We start from the raw sequence: 10,079 nt of genomic DNA, 5'->3' as shown, positions 1-10,079 counted from the left end.
ATAAAGCTCTAAAGACACACCTCAGAGTGTATAAAGCTCTAAAGACACACCTCAGAGTGTTATAAAGCTCTAAAGACACACCTCAGAGTGTATCAAGCTCTAAAGACACACCTCAGAGTGTATCAAGCTCTAAAGACACACCTCAGAGTGTTATAAAGCTCTAAAGACACACCTCAGAGCGGTATAAAGCTCTAAAGACACACCTCAGAGTATTATAAAGCTCTAAAGACACACCTCAGAGTGTATAAAGCTCTAAAGACACACCTCAGAGCAGTATAAAGCTCTAAAGACACACCTCAGAGTGTATAAAGCTCTAAAGACACACCTCAGAGTGTATAAAGCTCTAAAGACACACCTCAGAGCAGTATAAAGCTCTAAAGACACACCTCAGAGTGTATAAAGCTCTAAAGACACACTTATCCTTCTGCTTTTATCAACTTTTAACTGGGCCCTTAAGAAAGCTCAGACTCCTCCTATTTAGAAAGAGGCCGTCATGTCCCTGATATCTAAAGTGGGGAAGGAGCGACTGTGCCTCACATAGACCCATTTCTATCCTGAATGTGGACTATCGTTTATATATCGTTTATACACCTAAATTATGTCCAAAAGAATGGAACAAATCCTCCCAAACTTAATCCACAAAGATCAGACAGGATTTATCCTTACACATAATGAACCAAATACAAACACAACAAAACAAAGCTGTGATAATTAGTTTGGATGCTGAGAAAGAGTCACAGTCACTGATAGATGTGAATATAAGAATATGAGTCACTGATAGATGTGAATATAAGAATATGAGTCACTGATAGATGTGAATATAAGAATATGAGTCACTGATAGATGTGAATATAAGAATATGAGTCACTGATAGATGTGAATATAAGAATATGAGTCACTGATAGATGTGAATATAAGAATATGAGTCACTGATAGATGTGAATATAAGAATATGAGTCACTGATAGATGTGAATATAAGAATATGAGTCACTGATAGATGTGGTCCAGACTCTGTGTCGTGGAGTCTTGGGTCAGGACATGGATCGAGGGTCAGGTCACCTCTGCTGGGTCAGCTCGAATTTTTGCATCTGTGATGATTGTTTTATCTCTTTTGGAGCTGATTTGATTGTGATGATGTGCGTACGTGTCAGTTTATGTCATTGTGTGTTGTCATTGTTCTGGAGGTGGGGACAGAGAACTTTGTTAGGGACAGTGGTTATTTACCCTGCACGAGTAAATAAAGATCCACTTTTTGAGAAAGACAAACTCTGTTTCATCTTTTCTTGGTAATTGTTTTCAGAAATTCCTTAACATTACGATGGTCCAACAACAATAATTAAAATGAACAGTCACCTGACAGACCCGCTGACTCTGGGAAGAGGGGTGAGACAGGGCTGTGCCTGGTCTCCCCTCCTGTTTGCTTTAGTATCTGGAACCACTGGTCCAATGTATTAGACAATCAGAAACAATTCATTTTGTAACAATTAATGGGATGGAACATAAAATAGACACAGACGATGTTTTATTACATTATACCAAACCAGACATTTCTATCCCCAAAGTGATGCAATTCCTTCAAAAAATGGGCCTGATGTCTGGTACAAACTAGATATACAAAAATACTTCAATTCTATCTTTTTGGGGACCCCCTTTACCATTCAGAAAAACCTACCCATTTAAATGGTAAACGGTTTCACTGAGCTATTTGGGTGTGGTCCTAAATAAAGATCTATCATTTGGAGTAAAATTATATCCCTCTTTTTCCTAATATAAAAAGATTGAATCTTATCCAATACTTAAGTACAGGTTAAAGGATTGAAACCATAAAAATGAACGTTTTCCCCAGATTTCTTTACCTGTTCCAGATTCTCCCAGTCCCATCCGGCTGTTTGATGAGTGGGATTAAAACATCTCAAGATTTGTTTGGTAAGGCAAAAAGCCACTGCTGCACTTGTGTGACCAAGAATATGAAGCTTAATAGAAACATTTTGAGAGTTGTGTTGTGCCGGGGGTTCCTGTACAGGCCTTACTAAAGAATGTGTCACGTTTTTTTCATCATGCTATGTCAAAGTGCACATTATTCACAAGGAGACTCGAACTGTTGAAGAAACTGTAGAAGCCAGCAGACAAACCATGACCCTGTATTCTGGTACTGTCCTGTCTGAAATTAAAAAGGCATCGCAGACTATGTTTGACATCAGCCCACTCAATTTCAGAGCTACGTTCCTGGGCCTTAGGACACAAGAAATGGATACCTCCGGAACATTCTTCGGGCTGTAGTGTAAAAAGCTATCAGAAAACTGATGACTTTCCATAAGAAACCTTCTGTAGATATGCTAGCTACCCTCTACATTTCAATTCTTATCTTTCTACCATAAAAATAAAAGTAATTTCCCACTAGTGCAAAGAAAAAGTACACAGCCTACATTTAGAGCCCGGCCTTGTGCAGTAACAGCAGCACTGAGGTGTGCATTGGCAGCAGAGGCGGGTTGGACTGTCACATTTACTTACTAAAGCTACGTACAGACCGCCGCGTCCTAATCGCGCCCCACGCAGAATTTGAGCGCGTGTACATTTAAAAGGTTTACGCAGTGGACGCGCGCTATCGACGCTCCAGCCACTGTACACAGGCGCGCGTACGGCGCGCTTGAGCTCTCTGCGCATGTGCAGTACAGGTGTTGTCACATGAGCAGTGGAGTTGTAGTCGTGGCCTTTCATTGTGTAAAATGGATATCGAGAGTGTTGTTTTCACATATTTGGTTTTCAAAACCCTCACACGGAGGCGCCGGTCTCTGTATTCCACCGTGAATACATCGTACAGCTCCTTTCTCCCACAAACAGCCACAATCAATCGTTCTTCTGCCATGGTTGACGAGTAAGGAAAAAGTGGCGCTTCTTGGGGAATTCCACGGGGAATACCGGAAATGCGAGTGGCAATACGTACGTACGTCACTGGAGCGTCAGCTCTGATTGGCTGCTGCGGCGGTTGCTACGCTTCAGCTGCCAGAGACCTCAACATATCTGAATGCGTTGCGTAAGCCGTTTTCGTCGCCTCGGCCGGCTCATACACGCGCTCTCTAAGCGTCGAGAGCGTAAATAAACGCACCAATCGCGCCGCAAAAACGAAGAAATCGCGCCGCAGATAACGCACTACGTGCTCGACACGCGTTTACTATAGACTTTGAATGTAAACCGGACGCTTCGGCCGCGGCGGTGTGGACAAGGCCATAATAGTAACTTCTTCATAAGAGTTGTTTTCCATCACCATATCATTCGTATGTGACATTCATATTGAAGTTACAAGACTCCCACTGTAAGGCGGAGTTTTTTGCGCCCCTTCTATGTATCCAAACACTATTTTGGAATTGACAAATAAATCTAACGAAAGGAAAAAATCGAAAGCAGTTTGTTACGTATTCTAGCAAGTCAGGGGCATCACCTCTGGATAGACAGAACAGGCTAGAATATTGAATGCTAACAGCGCCTCCCTCGGGGAAAATAAATAAAAATAAATTGTTACATATTTGTTTTTGCTTGGCAGAATTTTTTTTTACATTTTGCACTCTTGTTCTTGCGATAAATAAAGTAGTATTTTCCTGTAGAACTGGTCAATTTTTTGACCAGGTAGGTGGAGGTGATCCCTCCACCTACCTGGAGGGGATCAAGCCATCTTTTTCCGGTCGAGAACCATGGCCTCTGATTTGGAGCTGATTCTCATCCCAGACGCTTCACACTCGGCTCAAACCGTCCCAGTGCAGCTGCAGGTCCGGGTTTGATGGAGCCATCAGGACAACATCGTCTGCAAACAGCAGAGATGGAATCCTGTGGTCCCCAAACCGGACACTCTCAGACCCCTGACCACACCCTCCGACCCCTGACCACACCCTCTGACCACACCCTCCGACCCCTGACCACACCCTCCCTGAACAGAACCAGTGACAAAGGGCAGCCCTGCGGGAGTCCAACATGCACTGGGAACAGGTCTGACTTACTACAGTGAACACAGCTCCTGCTCCGGTCATACAGGGACTGGACACCCCTGAGAAAAGGGCCCCAGACCCCGTACCCCCCAAAGGACACCCCGAGGGACACGGTCGAAAGCCTTCTCCAGATCCACAAAGCACATGTGGACTGGTTGGGCAAACTCCCATGAACCCTCGAGCACCCAATGGAGGGTATAGAGCTGGTCCAGTGTTCCACGACCGGGACGAAAACCACTCTGCTCCTCCTGAATCCGAGGTTCAACTATCGGTCGGATTCTCCAGAGACACTGTCCCCGACCGCCACGCGATGTTGCAGAGACGTGTCAGCCAAGACAGTCCTACAACATCCAGAGACTTTAGGTCCTCATCCATGTTAGGGTAGTGCTTCAACAAGAGGGTTAGTAATTCTATTGCTTCATTGCAGGTCTGTCTCTGTTTTAGATTAAACTAAAAAGATTAACCTCAAATTGACTTGTAGATGATTAAATGGCTAAAACAGTTGTAACTTCTGGTGAAGTCCTCCATGCTAAATATGTCCCAGAGTGTTCAGTATTTTGTCATGTTTGCATGCTGTCGCTCGTAAACTTTCTGCAACTCTATCTCCCCGTAGAGACCAATAAAGGTATCAGTGTCTGCAGAGAGAGGCATACAGCAGGTTAGACCTAGTGGCCGCGTCTGTCATAGAAACTTAATTCATGATTTATGATCCTATAAAGTCACTAAATATTATACAACATGTGATTATGACTATAAGTGCACATGTCTTCATTCACAAAGCTACTGCACACACTGTCTCTGCGGCTTTGGCAGCGCTGACCCAGACACCCATGACCAGCAGAAATCCTCAACAACAACCACAGGCTCCAAATTGGAGAAACATGCAGAGGGGAAATTGGACCTCAACATCCTCCTCTGTTATGGTCGTGCGCTGTAGTGTCTCCTGTCCTCAGCCGCTTTTGCACATTTGTCAGTAAAGCCATCAGTCTGAGCCAGCCTTTTGAACACCCTGGGATTTTGCACGTTCTCCCACTTACAAATGATGGAGGGGTCTGAAATGTTCATCGTAGGTGCAGTTCCACTGTGAGAGACAGAATCTAAAAATTCACAAAATCCGGAAATCACATTGATTGATTTTTGAATACTTTATATGTATGTTATTGCTGTAAATAAGTATTTGAACAGCTGTCAATCAGACCTGTTAGTCTGCCTTTATAAAGTCCACCTCTGCTCCACTTATTCATCTAAATGAGTATCACCTGTTTGAGCCCTGTCCAGCCCAGTCAGTCAGACTCCGCCCACTGCCATGCACAAGACCAAAGAACAGTCAGAAGACCCCAGAGGCTAGATTGTTTGGAAAGAGCTACAGGGCAATAGGCAAACAGCTCGGTGAAAAAAGATCAGGTTAAGTTTATAATTTCCATGAACAGACGTATCGAGCTCTGCAGTGGTTCACTTCACACAAAAGTGGGACTTTCCTGGTTAAACAAAGGTCAATAAATGAACCCCAGTGCTTCACCCATTACTCAGTTCAGCGACAGGTTATTATAAAATGTCATGAAAACTTTATAATCACAATTTTAAAAAATGTTGGTGGGAGGTTCTGGTCTGATGAAAGAGTTGGCTGTGATCCGACCTGCTGGTCCCAGAGTATGCTTATGTAGCTGTGTGTGTGTGTGCATTCTTCCGCCCCGCCTGCGGGGGCGCCAGACATTAAACTATAAATTGTTGTGTTCTTGGTCCTCAGGCCGTCTGTACTTCCGGGTGCTGGTCGCTCGGCGTGTGTTTCATGCTTTTACTCCATGTAGTAGTGCCGCTGTTGGCTCGGGGAGCGCCTCATGGCACAGCTGGGTGTTCCTTCACTGTCCACAGGGCGTGTCCAGTGTAAAGCCCTCAAATTGATAACGTTGCCTGAGTCCACCGGGCGTCCAGCTCAACCCCTGCTGCTTTTCTGATTACACCTGTTTTAAGAAGTCTTCCTGCGCCCTGCTTCCACGTGGGATCTGGACTATCACGTCGAAAGATGTTAATGATTGAATTATGGAGTGTGGTGTAAGAGCACGAGCACTGCATCATTGTATTTATTTTGAACACATTTTAAACAAACCAAACTTCAAAATGAGCTAAATGTACAAATTCATTCTGCTTAAAATGGAACAACTAGTCCTCTTATCAATGAACATGTGTCCTTGTATTCTGATGTTGTTTATCCATTATATGAGTGGAGACCTTCCCCTGGAGCGCTGCACTGACTTAGATATAACATAATAAGACAACATGATAATGACTGGGCACTGTCCACGACGTGCTTGCTCCAGGCCACAGTCCCTGTCAGAGCACCGGGGCCTGACTTCCACGGACATTAGACACCATAATCTCTTGTAGCTGCTCTTCTCATTTGCATAAATTGTATAATTAATTTCTAGTACAACGCACTGTATAACACATGCAGACATTTACTCACACTATAACACACAAAAAACGTCCTGTGAAAGTATTAAGCACACTCACCTCATTTGAACACCTGGTCTTGCCCCACCTCAAGTCCTTCACCTCCCCCCTGCTGGACACCCTGCTGGACACCCTGCTGGACACCCTGCTGGACCCCCTGCTGGACCCCCTGCAGATCACCTACAGAGCCAACAGGTCTGTGGATGACACCATCAACCTGGCACTCCACTTCACCTGCAGCACCTGGACTCCCCGGGAGCCTACGGCAGGATCCTGTTTGTGGACTTCAGCTCTGCATCAACACCACCTCCTGCTCTGCTCCAGGACAAGCTCTCCCAGCTCAGCGTGCCTGACTCCTCCTGCAGGGGGAGCACTGACTCCTCCTGCAGGTGGATCACTGACTTCCTGACGGATCAGAGGCAGTGTGTGCGGCTGGGGAAGACTGTCTCAAACATTGGGACTGGGATCAGTGCAGGAGCTCCACAGGGCTGTGTACTTTCTCCTCTGCTCTTCTCCCTGTACACAAACTGGTGCACCTCCAGCCATGACTCCGTAAAACTGATCAAGTTTGCAGACGACACCACCCTCATCGGGCTCATCTCGGGGGGAGGAGTCTGACCACAGGAGGTGGAGCGGCTGGTGTCCTGGTGCAGCTGTAACAACCTGGAGTTCAATGCCCAGAAGACAGTGGAGATGATTGTGGACTTCAGGAAAGTCACAGCCCCCCAGTCACCATCTCAGACTTCCCCATCTACACTGTGGACTCCCTCCACTTCCTCTGCATCATCATCACCAGGACCTCAAGTGGGGGCCACCATCAGCAGGACCTCAAGTGGGGGCCACCATCAGCAGGACCTCAAGTGGGGGCCACCATCAGCTCCTCATCAAGAAGGCAGAGGATGTACTTCCTGTGGCAGCTGAGGAAAGCCGGCGGAGATGATGGTTCAGTTCTACACGGCCATCATTGAGTCCATCCTCACCTCCTCCATCACCTCCTCCATCACCGTGTGGTACGCTGGAGCCACAGCCAGGGACAAACAGAGACTACAGCGCCCTCTGCTGAGAAGGTGATCGGCTGCAGACTTCCATCTCTGCAGGACCTGGACGTCTCCAGGACTCTGGGACGAGCAGGTCGGATCACACCCTGGACACGGACTATTTGAGCCACTCCCCTCAGGCAGGAGGCCACTCCCCTCAGGCAGGAGGCTAGGGTCCATCAGGACTAGAACCTCCCTCCACAAGAACAGTTTCTTTCCCTCTGCTGTTGGACTCATGAACACTTTAACCACAATTGAATTACTGGCTTATTACTTGGCTTATGATTCATCAGCGGCCACAGGTCCAACCGCGAAATCGCCACAGGCCAGGGATTTGTATATATATATATATATGCTCATCATGGCCCATGCTCATCATGGCCCATGCTCATCATGGCCCATGCTCATCATGGCCCATGCTCATCATGGCCCATGCTCATCATGGCCCATGCTCATCATGGCCCATGCTCATGGCCCATGCTCATCATGGCCCATGCTCATCATGGCCCATGCTCATCATGGCCCATGCTCATCATGGCCCATGCTCATGGCCCATGCTCATCATGGCCCATGCTCATGGCCCATGCTCATCATGGCCCATGCACATTTGGTGCCCTAGGCGAGCTACTCCCCCCCCCAAAAAAAATTCTGCCAAGCAACAACAAAAATATAACTATTTTTAAAAAAAAATCCCTGTTCCCTGGGCGCTGTTGGCATTCGATATTCTAGCCTGTTCTGTCTGTCCAGAGGTGATGCCCCTGACTTGCTAGTATACATAATAGTGTTTGGATACATAGAAGGGGGCGCAAAAAACTCCGCCAAGCAAAAAAAAAAGAAAAAAAAAATCCAGAGGGGGCGCCCCCCCCCCGCAGTGCCGCCCCAGGCACCCGCCTATCCAGCCTAGTGGAAGGGCCGGCCCTGCTCATGGCCCATGCTCATGGCACACTCTGTGACCTTCTCCACATGGAAAGCCCAAACTCCTCACTGCACTTTTATTCACTTAAGCCCGGACACAATGAGCAGCTTGACTCATACTTTTAGGAAGTAACCACTTTGATTGTTTTCCTGAGCAGGTCCTTACATGGAGATTGGGTCATGTCTCTGAGGTGCAGTGCAGTGATTGATGCTCACACATTCATTTTTCCATGTTCATGCGTGAATACATTGGATTACACTGTAGTAAGCGCAATAGCAACCGCAAGTATCCAAGTATCCACTGAAAAATAAATGCTGTACTTGTGAAATGGAGGAGGTAGTATATTGTTTACTATATAATATGGGTGTATTTCATATCATAAAACAGCACAAGTTTTAAATTTTGACTGTCAATTTTTGCAAAACACTTGAATCCCAACACAGACAGCACATTTTTGATGGATTTCAAAAATATTGTCATTTATAGTTAAGACCTTGTTATCAACATCGTTCAGCCTCATGTTCAATTCAAAACAGCATTTGTGATTAGATTAAGCTGTATTCACGTTCACCTGACCTGAAAAATGGGACTAAAGTGGGTCCAAACCCATAACTAAGGGTTAGGGTCTCTCTCTCTGCCCTCTCTCTGCCCTCTCTCTGCCCTCTCTCAGACCCTCTCTGCCCTCTCTCTGCCCTCTCTCAGACCCTCTCTGCCCTCTCTCTGCCCTCTCTCTGCCCTCTCTCAGACCCTCTCAGCCCCTCTCTGCCCTCTCTCTGCCCTCTCTCTGCCCTCTCTCAGACCCTCTCAGCCCCTCTCCGCCCCTCTCTGCCCTCTCTCAGACCCTCTCAGCCCCTCTCTGCCCTCTCTCTGCCCTCTCTCTGCCCTCTCTCAGACCCTCTCAGCCCCTCTCAGCCCCTCTCTGCCCTCTCTCTGCCCTCTCTCTGCCCTCTCTCAGACCCTCTCAGCCCCTCTCAGCCCTCTCTCTGCCCTCTCTCAGACCCTCTCAGCCCCTCTCAGCCCCTCTCTGCCCTCTCTCTGCCCTCTCTCTGCCCTCTCTCTGCCCTCTCTCAGACCCTCTCTGCCCTCTCTCTGCCCTCTCTCAGACCCTCTCTGCCCTCTCTCTGCCCTCTCTCTGCCCTCTCTCAGACCCTCTCAGCCCCTCTCTGCCCTCTCTCTGCCCTCTCTCTGCCCTCTCTCAGACCCTCTCAGCCCCTCTCCGCCCCTCTCTGCCCTCTCTCAGACCCTCTCAGCCCCTCTCAGCCCCTCTCTGCCCTCTCTCTGCCCTCTCTCTGCCCTCTCTCAGACCCTCTCAGCCCCTCTCAGCCCCTCTCTGCCCTCTCTCTGCCCTCTCTCTGCCCTCTCTCAGACCCTCTCAGCCCCTCTCTGCCCTCTCTCTGCCCTCTCTCTGCCCTCTCTCAGACCCTCTCAGCCCCTCTCCGCCCCTCTCTGCCCTCTCTCAGACCCTCTCAGCCCCTCTCAGCCCCTCTCTGCCCTCTCTCTGCCCTCTCTCTGCCCTCTCTCAGACCCTCTCAGCCCCTCTCTGCCCTCTCTCTGCCCTCTCTCTGCCCTCTCTCAGACCCTCTCAGCCCCTCTCCGCCCCTCTCTGCCCTCTCTCAGACCCTCTCAGCCCCTCTCAGCCCCTCTCTGCCCTCTCTCTGCCCTCTCTCTGCCCTCTCTCAGACCCTCTCAGCCCC

Source organism: Eucyclogobius newberryi, unplaced genomic scaffold, assembly GCF_026437365.1.
Source record: "Eucyclogobius newberryi isolate DKJ021-1_F unplaced genomic scaffold, fEucNew1.0.hap1 SCAF_2, whole genome shotgun sequence".
NCBI classification, from domain to species: Eukaryota; Metazoa; Chordata; class Actinopteri; order Gobiiformes; family Gobiidae; genus Eucyclogobius; species Eucyclogobius newberryi.
Note: the sequence above shows the minus strand (reverse complement) of the source record.